Genomic DNA, 12,192 nt, shown 5'->3' with positions numbered 1-12,192 from the left:
CAAATTAAAGAACAACTTCACCATGGTGAGGAGTTTTGCAAAACAGAGATGAATCTATTATAAATATATCAAAAGTGAAGTTACTTGTGACTCATAAGAGTTGATTGAATTCTAAGCCTGTCCTGGGTATGTCTGATTGTACTGAATGAAGTGGAATTGAGACAATATTGATGCAAGGTGCAGTTTCTGCAGCACACTGTATAATCTGTGACAAATAGATGTCGCAGTGCAGCATAAGCCCAGACCTCAAAGTATGTAATTGCTCCTGATGGAAAAAAATAAATCAGCTATTATTTCACATTTTTGGAAAACCCAATCTTTAAAAATAAAACATTAAATACTTCAATGTTAACATATTGCTGTGTTCTTTTTTTCATCTGTTGTATTTGATGTCCTTTAACATGACCAATCAATTGTCACTTGTGTTTAAAAGTGAAAAATCCTTATGGCATCAAATGTTACCTACCATTCATTAGCTCTAGGAAAAACATTGCTAATTGTAATCTCTAGCTGTTTATTAACCATGTGATGCTAAAGGTAGTGCTCCATTCTAGTTCATGGTGAAAATTAATGTACCGTCAGTACATTTCTCTTGTCTTGGAATGTCAATTTCACACCAGCCATAAACCTTTAAAGTTGAAAACATTGCCACTGTTAGATGTATAGTGCACAGAAAAGGCTGCATTTAGATCTTACCAAGACATACGTATTGCTTCAAGGCTTAGAAATGCCATGCTTTTGGCATGTCCAGTATGAAATCTAATTTTTCCATGATAACAAAAAGAGGGACCAAGGTATCAGGTATCAGGTATTCAGTATTATGGATAATAAGTTATAAAAAGGAAGAGAAATGTTTGATCTTAATTAAAACAAAAACTATTTCCAAATATCTTTTTTCTTGTGTTCTCCTTCTGTATGTGCTTTGAAATAGCTACAGCAGGTTTTTTTTTTATCATTTGAATAGATGCAATCAAACTTACAGTTAATAAGCTTCACCCAAAGGTTTATGGGAGTTTGGAACAAGCTAACCAGCCATGCTGCTGAAATTGATAGCCTGGCTTCTTTCAACCAAAGAGTGGATGGACCAATTAGCTATTCACTACTGAGAAAACTACTGTAGATGGTCCAAACGTCCTCCTCTCCTTTGATACTGTATGTTCTTATGAGCCTTAATTTAGCCTGTTCCTAAGACAGCAACAAGTTTAATGAATAGGCCTAAGTGGTTTTGACATCTTGATTAGTATTTCTGTTCTTATTTGTACATTTACTGTTTAGGTTTGTCATTTATTTTTTCACTTTACCATGACCATTGCACCTCAAGTAGGGGTGTTAGGCATGTGGCAGCAAAATAATCATTTTAGTCACATTAATGACAATAATGAATATTCGTAATTTTACACAGAATGTGATTACATTAGTGAATTCTTAAATTACATGCTTGAGTCACTAGCAGAAAATAGACAGAACAGAGTTGTCTGCTGCAATTTTATTTATTATTCTCTAGAGGTAGTTGTCACTAACGTTCTCTTCATTAAATGTGCTTTCCTTGTTAATTATGTGATGATTGCAGTAAATGATAACACCATTCTGAATTATATTCTCAATGAAATTAATTGTCCTAACAAACACGCAAATCTTAAACTGAGCATATTAGTCATAATTATTCTAAATTTACATTAATTGATATTGTTTTATTAACAATTTCCTGTTATTCAGCTAAAATATTATCCCGTGAATTGTTTTCATGCGCCTGTTAATAAGTGCATCTGCTAGATATTTCTTTTTAATTTTAGCTCAATTTTACAGCTTTCATAACCACAAAATTTGAGATTTCAAGTTACAGACTCACAAGCTCTCCTCATCCGAAAGTCAAGAGACTGTTTGAAGGGAAGAGAGAATGTAAAACGTACAGATAGTTGAATTATGCCTTCATTTAAGCATCTCAGGGTTGTGATATCCCACCTTTGCTCAGGAAATCTAGGGAAAGGATTTCCTGTGTGGAAGATGCTACAATATGCCTTCTTAACCTTGTGCTCCAGCATATTTAGGAAAATAAGACGATGCTAGATAGATGCTAGGTTTCTATATGCGAGATTTCCTTCAGCATTTAATTGTATTCAACCTTATTTACTGGCAACTAAATTATTTTTTAATTTTGGTCTTTATTTTAATCTGGTCATCTGGATTACCGTTTTCCTTACAGATAGAACTCAGTAGGTAAGAGTCAATAATGTTTTGTCTAATCAGCTGTATTCTTCCACTGGTCCCCCGTAGGATGTGTACTGTCTCCCTTACTCTTTGTTGTGCATACAAATGACTGTAATAGTTAGCACCACTCAAGACACATGGTTTAATTGGCAGGTGACTCTGTTATTGTTAGTTTGTTGCAGGCAGATGAGTGGGGCCATGGGCCAGTTGTAGATGAGTTTGCCACTCGGTGCAAGCAAAGCTATTTGAAGATGAGCGTAAGACCAAGCACATGGCAATCTAGATTCAAGGACTGCTCTGGATGGCAAGTTAAATTTTGAAGCAGATATAAATTCTGTTTTCCTAAATGGGCAACAGTGTCTATCCTTCTCGGGGAAGCTTAAACTTTTTAAGGTTGATAATTCATTGTTGACCATATTTCATCAGTCTCTTATTGAATCTGCTTAATCCTTCATCCTGATTTGCGCATTTTGGAACCTGAACCTGAGGAGTAAGAACAAACTGGGGAGTATTGTCCAACTACTGTATGTCAGAAAGTCGCTGGTGCTGATCTTTCTGCCCTATCCCACATCTGTGACTTACGAGCTTTATATTCAAGAGGACCCTTCATGCCTCTTTGTTTAATGGATTCCAATTTCTCCCCTTTAGATTTTAAAACAAACAGGTTTAAGTTCTCATTTATACTTCCTTAACTATAACCTTCCTTAACAAATTATTCTTTTGTGTACAGTATGTACAGTACATGTGTATTGTTTGTTTGTGGGTTTTCTTTAACTTGTCCGCTCCTGTAAAACAGACTCCTCCTTTGGCATGACAAAGAGTCTCTTGAATAAGAAGGAATATGTTTAACCATTGCACTGTTGAAAGGTGTACTATACTTTCTATTTTAACACCATTGTATTTGTATTAAATCAATTTCAGAAAATGTCAGGGATCACATGGTTAGCATTGCTACCTTACAGGGTGTCACGCCCTCTGTAGCCAGAGGGCGCTCCTTCTCTGTCCTGTCTCTCATTTCCGGTTCTCTGCTGTCCTTCCGGTGTCTCTCTCTCTCTGGGGCTATATATTTCTGGGTCTTTCATTTGCCTTCGCTCAGCATTGACGTTCGGATGTCCTGAGACCCGCCTAGCACTAGGTCGCCCCACGTCTGCTACCTGAGGGCATAGGTTTCTATACGGCATTTCCTGAACAGCTGAGCCCGGGCTAACCCCCGTCTCGCTGCTACGCATAGGGTGTTTTCGCTCTCCTGCCATTCCATAGTTCGTCCTTTCTGACATCGGTGACACAGGGCAGGGGCCTTGGTTTCATTTCCTGGGGCACTACAGTATCTGTAAGGAGTTTGTATGTTTGCTGCTTGCTCATGTGGGTCTCCTCTGGGTGCTCTGGTTCCTCCTGCAGTCCAAATACATACTAGCAGGATAATTGGTCTCTGAAAACCAGCTGCTGAGGGTTCATATCATGTGACTGACCAGGGCAAATCGGGGCTTGGACTATGGCTTATTATACTTTTAAAATGAGCATTAGTTCAAAGAATGTTAGATTTTCACATCATGTTTTATGAAAATTACTTGGTGAGTTCAGTGAGGTCTTCAGGTGGAAGCAACCAACATATAGAACATTCTGTTGGTCTTTGTTATTTACTAAAACAGAAGTCCATTTTTATTCTATACACATTGATGCTTTTTAGAAAACACAATGTTCTTAGACAAAAACACAAGCAATTGTCAATTGTTAGATTGATTTATTCCGTAACTGAGTAGTGAAAACAAGTACTGTACATCACTGCACCCTGAGCTCCTCTGCATCATGGTTTTAAGCTCATCAGCTGTTGTTAAGGATCAATGATGATGTCCTCTGTGCTCTGAGGAAAGCACAGTAAATCAACACATGAGCTGACTTCTGTAGTTACATGACTTGCCCTGACTGGTCTAACAGATCATTGACACCAAAGAACTTGTCTTTTGTTTTAGATCTTTTGCAATAAAAGTTATTAAATATGTTGTGAGAAGGCATGGCTGTCTCTTGATGGCCAAAATGTTTAGTGAACATGATTATTTTTTTCTTTTAGGCTTAAGATATGTTATGTAATGTACAGTACAAATACTGTTTTATTTATTATTTCCCAGATGAGCTATGTCTAAATATTACTTTGCTGATGAGTTATCTTGCTTTGCACAGTTAAAAGCTCTAATGCTCTAATGCAAAATGGCATGCTGATCATCTTTGTACATAGGCGAAATGATGTCATATTTAGCTCATGGTGGATGAATGCAGTTAAGTATTTTATAGGGCAAGTACTGAATATTTGCTTATCTTCATTGTGCATCTGTGTGTTTCTTATATTTTCATTTTAATAATATCCTCCTATTTATATAGTTTAAACCTCAATACACAGTAGAGTGGTGACTTAGGATGTGGGAAGACTCAGTTTATTATAAAAGAATTTTGCTGCTTAATCTTTTGAAATCTGAAGAAACCAACTGTCTGGATCTCTAATTATGTGGTAAAAATAGCCATATGAGTTTTTCAGAAATGCGTGTTATAAAATAAATATAAATGTAAAGCATAAATAACATATACAAAATGTCTATTATAATAAACACAATGATGAATAATAAATATACAATGTGTTCAATACCTGTACAGTATATGGAAGTTAATAACTGAAGTTCAGGAGGCATAACAACTATCAGTTATAAGTACACATCAGTCACACACAGCTGTAACTAATCACCTTCATTATGAAATTATCTATATATACTAAACTCAGATGCCTCCCTTTGAATTTGTCTAAAGCAATCCTCTGTCCTACCTCAACCTTGCAGCTAACCCTTGGTTCAAGGGGTTCAACCCCTCTTGACCTATAGCCAGGAAGCTATCCGTTAAGCAAAATCTCACCAAGTACCCCCCAAATTTACAAAACATTCAACTCTTGAATGCTGTTGTCCCCAGTGACATGGTGTATAAAACACTGTATGCAGATAAAAGTCTCCAGAACATACTGTATAACTGTTTGCCCTGACATATCTATACGTCAGAAATATAAAGAAATATACGTCACGAATGTTGGTGTTGTAAAATACTATAAGTCTGGAAAAGTTTGAATGTTGTAAAATTCTGAAAAGTTGCACAAATATAAAATCTCTAGTTGTCATATCCTGTCCAAACAAAGTGCATTTGAAAGAATGTTTCCTTAGCCCAGCCTTTCCTTAAATCTTGGTTTCTTAATACAGTTTCTTTATGGTATCTTTATTAAATAAAACTTTTTTTTTGTTTGGGTAAAAACGTTATTTCCTTAACAATATTATCAGATTATTAAATAGCTAACTAAACTAAGTTGTAAATATTAAATAAATACTGAAATTGAATTAAATTTAAGTAGATTGAGGGAGTGTTTACAAACAGTAATTGAGGTGAACAACACCTTCTCTTCACAAGATGTGAATCTCAATATCCTCAGTCTCAATAAAAACTGCTCTTTTTTAGATATACTTAACATCTGTGTTATACAGCGATTTTAGATATTTTATGTAGTTAATCTGCTAGTGAAAGAACAGATTGGGCAGAAGGATTATCAGGATATTTGTCCTTTTTTAGTAAAAAGAGCTGTTGGAGAATAAAAGAGAACTAGACTTAATTAATTTGAGTTTAATTAATTTTAGCTATGCCCCCATACAATATTACTGAAATTAAATTATAAAAAGGTAGAATCAGGATAAGATATTGATTAATGTGGCAATTTATTAACCTTTCAAATAGAAAATGCCATAAAAGATAATTTAATGAATATTTAACTGAAAATATTTCTCTAAAATGTTCTCCCTCAGTGGGATTATGTTTTAGGGAATTATTGAGTGACTCAGTAATCATTTTAACTGTTTATGGCCTGATTTTCTTTTTGTGCAAAACAATTATGAAGTACTCATATACACCTCTTTCAATATAAATACTATTCAAAAAATGTTCATTGCTGTACAATAACATTTACAGGCAGGCATGGGAGCGATGAATGAGGTACATTCATAGAATAATGATTCAACTACAAACGATGAGTCAAAAGTTTGGTGAAAAAATATTTCATCATATGTGGCGAAACTCAAAAAAGCAGTTATTTTTTCAGTCAAGCAAAGGGAAATTTTAGAGTTCACTTTGAATACAGCTGAGATTCTTTAAAAAAATCTGTTTTTTTTTAACGGCACAGTGTTCACATGTAGCTCTTTGGGAATCAAACTCTAGTCTTTACCATCTCAATTCTGTGGACCAATGTCTGACATTAATATGTCTCGCCAGCCCAGAATCCCAGATTGAGAGTTCATAGACTATTTTCTACTGGGCTGAAAAATGTTACACTTCTTTATTTAAGTAGTTTAATAGTTTATCTGTAGTGTGTTTGTGTGTTCAGGATTGTTATTGTGATGAAATGTAGATGCTCCACCAAATGGTTATTCACCACCTTATTCAGAATAAAATGATTAAGCAGGTCTCTCCATAATTTAAACCATGTGTTTATACTGTATAATATCTATAACTAGTGTGGCAGACCCTGGTTCAATATATCTAAAATCTATGAGATCTTAAATACTTTAAATTGTAAAAAATATTTTAGAAATGTTCACAGGACATGAGACATCAGTTTTGATCAATTTAGTAAACTAATTGATCCAGTGAAATCAGTCTTGATCCTTTGAGAACAATCGAGCTTTTCATTTCATGTAATCTCTTAACATCTTAATTGCACAGATTACCTACTTAAGTGGTCAAAACAAAAGTGTTCCAAGTGTTAAGAGATTGATGATTTAGTGATGACCCATAAAACCAGGACCAAAGATTGCCAACTGACTCAGAACCATAGAGAAGCAGTAGTTAAGGAAGCTATTTGCTAGGGGGAAATGACACTTGAGCTAGCTAAGAAAGGATCCAATTAAAAATTGTACTTCAGTACAAATAGTGACTTTTGTGAAAGACTTCATATTTTGGTTAAAACTAATACAAATACATTAGTAATTCATTAGACATCAATTATGAAAAGATAGTTTTCCACAGATAAGTGAATATGATATATATATACAGTATGTGTGTCAATATAAACACATACAGTAGATGAGATAAAAAGAGACAAAATTTAAAGGAAACGTAGAAATGTGTCCAATTCAGGTACTAATTTTCTGTGTCATAGTTTTACATACTGTACTGTATAAAATAAACATTCACCGTTCTAGGTCCCCTTTAATTTTTAAACTTCCAAAAGCTCTGCAACTGTTTTTAAGGTAATAATATCAGACCCACATACACAGGAATTATGACATCCTCCAGTCTGATACTATTTTCTTCAATTTCCTTGGGGAAACATCTTCATTAAACTTCAGTTTAGCTTCTTTAAGCTCATTTTCAGACCTGCTGTGACAGTAATTACATATACAGTACTTCTTGCTTTCCTCAATGCAGCTCTGGGTTTGGGGCAAACATGTCATCCACAGATTACTGTATATGTGGTTTAAATAGTTTCCATTAATCTTCAAAGCCTTTTGTTCATAAACCTTGGTCTTATAATGAATTCCAATGCAGCAGTAAAGAGCTATTTTGGAGATATTTTGTGCCCTTGACAGACATTATTTTGGATGTTGATTTGATTGCTGTCCTTGTGAAGGCTTATTGATCATGTTCCCTTCTTGTGATCTGTGATGATTAGATTCATGGAGGTAGTTTCGATGCTTTTGTTCCTTCATATATACAGAACAGAATATGAATTACAATACTTTCTTATAATCGATTAATCCTACACATATAGTATAGCTAGTGAAAATGTTTTTTCTTAATTTATCACTATTATTGACTGTTTGATGCCACAGATATAGAAAATAAAAACCTAATGCTACCATCAGAATATCATCATTTAAAAAAAAAACATACTAAGTATCTCCAGTGTGTTTTTATTTGCCTTGGCTGGTTTTACTGCAATATAAAATGTGGTGTGATTGCTCTGAAACAGCGTGGTGTTCTCCTAATTTAATAGAAATCAAATTTCCTCAGAACATTTTATTTCTTTAGGGAATATCTTCTTATAGACTAAATCTAAACAGAAGCAAAATGGTTTTTCTTCATGAAAAAGTCTGAAGTAATAATTCTATGAAGTGAGTAGGGAGACAGACGTCACTTTAAGAGTATGCAAAAAAGACTCTTAGGGCCTTGTAAATTGCAATCTATTTTTGTTCTTAAAGCTACAGAGTGCAATTTGCTGCAGAGAATACATTTATATGATAGGAGCATTTTCCAAGTGAATTATTTGTCTATCTCAATATTATTGGAATTTGAAACAATGTCTTATAATTTCCTGTTTATCCTTAAATTACAGCTGTGAATATAATGAAATAGCTTTAACTCTTATCCACTTGTCAGGCTGAGAAGGATTTTCACTGAAAGCATTTATTGTCTATTGCCCTTGTCAAGCCTCCTGGGCCCACTGGTGCAGCTGTGGTCTTACATATATTACTACCTGACAAGTATAGATAAAGACAAGAATAGATGTGCATTAAATAGGAGATCTGAAAGAAAAAAAGTTATTTTGTACCATTACTTATTTACCAAGGGGTAAACATACAGATTGAACCCTCTCTGCAATACACACAGACATTTGCATGGAGACCATGGATGTGTGATTCAGAATGAATATAGTACACAACTCATTTTATCTGAAATTAATTGTGTTACTCACTTAGGGGATGACAGACACAAAATCAAAATACTGTCTGTTATCCCTTAGATACCACTTTGATCCGTAAGTACCGAAAGTATAACTATAAAAATATTACACATTTTTAGGAAAACCTAATTGGATAAGAAGCAGAATTTGTAAAACAAAAATCAGATTAACATAGATAAACTGAAACAGGAATCGGTTACTTTTATATTAATGTGGTTGGTAAAAGTCTAAAAACCTTATAGTTGAATTGACTGTCCTACTTTTTATCTCCAGACTTCAATAAGGTGCCCATTTAAAGAAAGAAAAGTAAACTATGTCACATGGGATTTATATTGCTGAGAGCATTTCTTTTATGTTGTTTTTCCCTTGTCTGGAGCTGCTATATTTATATACCGGTTGATTTTGTAAATTAATATCAGTTAGTTCAAAAGAATACGTTGGAGTGAACAAAACATTTTTGTGGCCTTTTTGCAAAGAGACTACATACCTTTAGCTTAGACCAGATTTTAAAATATATGAGTAAGGATGTAGCCTGTACATCGCTATTCAGTCTTTATGGGTTCCAAATATGAATTTAAAGAATTATTTCCCCATATAGAGGCGGCAGACTGGCGCAGTGGTAAGAATTGCTGCCACACAGTGCTGGGGCCCTGGGTTTTATTCCTGGGATACTATCTGCACAAAGTCTTTTTATTTTCCCTGTGTTCAAGTAGGTTTCCTACTGGTGCTCCGGTTTACTCCTACAGTCCAAAGACATACAGTACCGGCATAATTGGATTCTGAAAACAATGGCCCTGGTTTGCAGATGTGTGCGTGTTGTGTCTGTGTGTGCCCTTCACTGGACTGGCGTTCCCTTCAGGGTGTCTCCTGCCTTTCAGCTGTTGCTTGCTGGGATAAAGAGGTTAGAAAATGGATATTTCTTCAAACCCATCTATAGAAGGGCTCCTTTGTTTTTTTTAATTAACGCTTTATACTGTAGGTCAGATGTTAGTTAACAGAGATATTTAAAAGGTCGTTATAGGGCTGAGACATTTATAAAGTAATTTAGAGTAATACAAATCTGCTAATCTGGGCTAAATCACACGAGGACATGGTTAGTTTCAACTGTCAAATCCCATTTCACACAGCCTCTTCAGGCTCTGAGAAGATCTAATATTCCCTTGATTGGGGGGTTAAGACCTGAAAATGTTGGTAGCATCCATTTCACTAATTGATGAAAGGCGAGAATTCTGTCAGTTAAAATCGGAAGAGGGAAGGAAATCTGGCTCCAAATAACAAAGATAAGACAGAAAATGTGTAAAAAATAAAGAAGAACAAAAAAGCTAGAAATTAGCGAACCATAAGTGGACCCCTCTCTTCCTTGCATTCATCGTACTGCGTCCCAGCTCCTCGCCATCTCTACTCTTGCAGCCACCTCTTGGTTACCTCCTGCAGCCAGGGGTTTGACCACCAGGCCAAGGCTAAGCTTCTCATGCCTGTATTATCAGTACATGTTCCTCAACGTACAGTATTGTCTTATTGGGTGATGTAATTCCTCTTGAATTTGTAATGGACAGTATAATCTCCAAAGTATTTGGTTTTATGGTTTGGAGTGTGTCATAAGTTGATTTTATTTTCAGTTATGTCAAAGCACTTGTTCCCCTAACACTGAGCTGACAAAGGTGTTTCCAGTGCATAATTATGTGCATAATTGTCTACTAACACATGAAATAGATAATGTTAAATGCAGCCTTCAATTGGCAGATGTCTTAATGCTGACACATCAAATGCAGCTACACTACGTTAGGTGAAGTATACTGGTTAATGGTCTGTTTAATCAACTTTGATTCACATAGACTTCTCTAGACAAAACAGTGGTTTTATTTTTCAGCTGTGTTCAGCTGTGGTGAAGGTATTGTAAATTGTGAACTCAAATACTGCACATATCTGCAAATAGCTTATGGGGCAAGTACAGTTCTGACATTTCCAGGATTCAGCCCTTGCAGCTCACAGGCACACCGCTAGCCAGCACCTCTCCCTAGACAGCAGTGAACTGCACTGTCTAGGTCTTGAGGAGATTACATCACTATAACAGGCTCAAATATGCCCTGTTACACTTAGCTACAATACTGTTTATTCTACACTTTTATATAGCACAAAAAACATTCAAGGATAGGTACATTTTAACACTTAGAACAATATTCAGTTTTTCCAGCAAGGCTTGGAATGTGATAGAAAAACTGTGCTTAGTGTGAAAATCCTGTTAACTGTTGTATTACTTCAAGAGCATGGTGTATGTAGCATTGTGGGAGAGGGCGGACCCGCGGCGAGAACTGATCAAAAGTCAACGCCCCCAACTGAGGGACAGAAGCACCAGTGGGAGGCTAGCAGAAACCGAAAATAACACAAAAAAAGGTGGAAAACAAGAACAAAAAGCAAAAAGAAATGTGTGCCTCTGTGCATTACGACATCCAGGCTGGGCTTCCTCAATTTAACAGGGTCCAGCCTTGGAAAAAGAAGCCAGATGGTGGTGGGGACCAGACTGGACTTGCCCTATAAGTGGAAGCGCAAGGCCAAAACAGGATAAGAACTTAACGTGTGAGAAGGCCAGCGGTAAAGATACGTGAAGGACAGGCAAAAAGAAGAATAACGACAGCCTTACCCGGGTACAGTCTCCTCGAGATGCCGGAGAAATGGTCCTCCCCTTCCGGGGGTGTCCAGTGTGCTTTTATAGAGCCTTCACAGCTGTGGCTCATCCTCAAGCAGCCAGAACAGCTGGGACTACTAAGGCAAGGCATCGCCCTTCATCTAGGGCTCCGCCTCCACACTAAACACACCCCCGCGTAACGCCACATGTAGTTCAGTGTTTAAACCATGACAGGTTACGCTATGTGTAAAATTTATAAGACCTTTGCTTTTCTTCTTGCTCTGTTTAAGGGTGGTCCTCCACAGAATGATGGTGCCTTTAATATGCTTTGAGGAAAAAGTGATGCTACAGTATGCATAGCTCACTATTGTTTGAGATTTTACCATCAGGTTTGAAAAGCATGTACATACCACAGATCCTTACTCACATACGATTTTTCGAGGATGTTGTTCTCCAGGATTAACAGTTGCTTCCTTTAAGTGTGTTTATCGAAACCCAAAATAATTCATTAATTGCTTTCATTTGCATCATAATTTGCATCGCAAATGATTCCAAAGTGGTCGCTTTTCATTCAGCACTGCAGTGCAAGATCAACTGGCTGACACATTGCAACTACTGTGCAACGACCACCGCAGGAGAAGTGAAAAATTAGTTCACC

The 12,192-nt window shown here is 36.1% G+C and overlaps 1 protein-coding gene across 1 annotated transcript in view; it reads left to right on the top strand.

Moving 5' to 3' along the window:
• The window catches only part of znf804b (zinc finger protein 804B), a 125,595-nt gene that overhangs the window by 101,269 nt on the left and 12,134 nt on the right, over positions 1-12,192 (top strand). The window lies entirely within an intron of this gene.

This window comes from Atractosteus spatula, chromosome 12 (assembly GCF_055471065.1).
Source record: "Atractosteus spatula isolate fAtrSpa1 chromosome 12, fAtrSpa1.hap1, whole genome shotgun sequence".
NCBI lineage: Eukaryota > Metazoa > Chordata > Actinopteri > Semionotiformes > Lepisosteidae > Atractosteus > Atractosteus spatula.
This window is presented reverse-complemented; position numbering and strand designations above follow the sequence as displayed.